The sequence below is a fragment of the Capsicum annuum genome, chromosome 6, assembly GCF_002878395.1.
Source record: "Capsicum annuum cultivar UCD-10X-F1 chromosome 6, UCD10Xv1.1, whole genome shotgun sequence".
NCBI classification, from domain to species: domain Eukaryota; kingdom Viridiplantae; phylum Streptophyta; class Magnoliopsida; order Solanales; family Solanaceae; genus Capsicum; species Capsicum annuum.
The window spans coordinates 69,102,959-69,104,362 of record NC_061116.1 but is presented as its reverse complement, the minus strand read 5'-3'; the positions used below and the strand labels follow the sequence as shown (position 1 = coordinate 69,104,362).

Here is a 1,404-nt window from a genome sequence, read left to right as displayed (position 1 = left end):
CGACTATCCGATGATATAACTTTAAAAATGACCATTTCGATGAAATTTTTTCGGCCTAATGGACATGGGGTGTTCTTTTCTATATGTGAAAAAAACTAAATATACAACATTAGATTGTTTAATGGAAGTTATAGCAACTCTTTTTAGTTTACAACTTATAGCAAGTTTTTTAAAATAATAATAATAATAATAATAGAATTTTTTATTTTTAAAAACGTGTTTTTTATTTTTGGTAAAAAAAAATATACCCTTTAAAAAAGATGATAGTTATTAAAGGATGTCAATCACCCAAAATTTCTCTCAAACGGTTTTAAAACAGCTTCTTCTCCTCCAAAAATATTCTTCTTCTCCAACAACAATATTCTTCAACAAATCAACATAATACACTAAATGAAACAAAAAATCTCTCAACTAAGGGCGGTATTTAAGGCATTGAATTGGATTAAAATACTGACTAAAGTATTTTTATTGAAATTGTGGTTATTCAAAGGAAAAATTTAAAAACAACGGATCGATTGTGTGAAAACATGGAGAATGATAATTAACATTCAATCGTGATACAATATGAAGTTAGATGGGATATCACGGGTATTTTTTTTATGTATTCAATCATAATCTCTCAAATAATTTTGATATTTACGACGAGAAATTCTATTATAATACTGACTTAAGTATTTTAATTGAAGCTGAAGTTATTCAAAATGGAAAAAAATAAAAACGGAAGAATGATTTTCTCACAATATGGATGATGATAATTTATATTCAATCATGATACAACATGGAGTAAGTTGGACTGTCACATGTAATTTCAATCATTTTCAATATTCAAATTCTTCTAATTCCATGCATAAAATTATGTTGAATTTATTATATTTTATTTATTTTGTATTGATTTATCAAGTACATATGCAAATTTCAAATTCAAAGAAATTATTTATTATTCAAAAACACAATACAATGACCTGACCAATGTGATTGCATATTGGTATGCAGGTATATTTGAATCAAGAAAAGGTGAATAAAAATTTCTTCATCAAGTATCCATGGTGTATAACATTGAGGGATATGAATATGGATGTGATAGTGTGGTGTCGAATTCATTGTGATGAAAATAGTTTACATTCAACTAAAGGAATTCGGGAGATAAAAGATCTATATTCAACTAATTGCTTGAGGCCAAAGCAATAATTATTTAGATGTAGAACATCTACCAATTCAACCATTAGACATAATGTGATTAGTTGTTTTTGTTTTACCAATTAGACATACATTGATTGTATTGTATTGTATTGTATTGAATTGTATTGTATTGTATTGTATTGTATTGTATTGTATTGTATTGTATTGTATTGTATTGTGTATTGTATTGTATTGTATTGTATTGTATTGTATTGTATTGTATTG

The 1,404-nt window shown here is 25.9% G+C and overlaps 1 long non-coding RNA gene across 1 annotated transcript; it reads left to right on the top strand.

Moving 5' to 3' along the window:
- Positions 1-344: 344 nt before the first annotated feature.
- On the top strand, positions 345-1,334 carry LOC107874989. The gene is made up of 3 exons (XR_001675679.2): positions 345-588; positions 687-783; positions 994-1,334. It is a non-coding gene; the product is annotated as an uncharacterized LOC107874989 (long non-coding RNA).
- Positions 1,335-1,404: the final 70 nt, after the last annotated feature.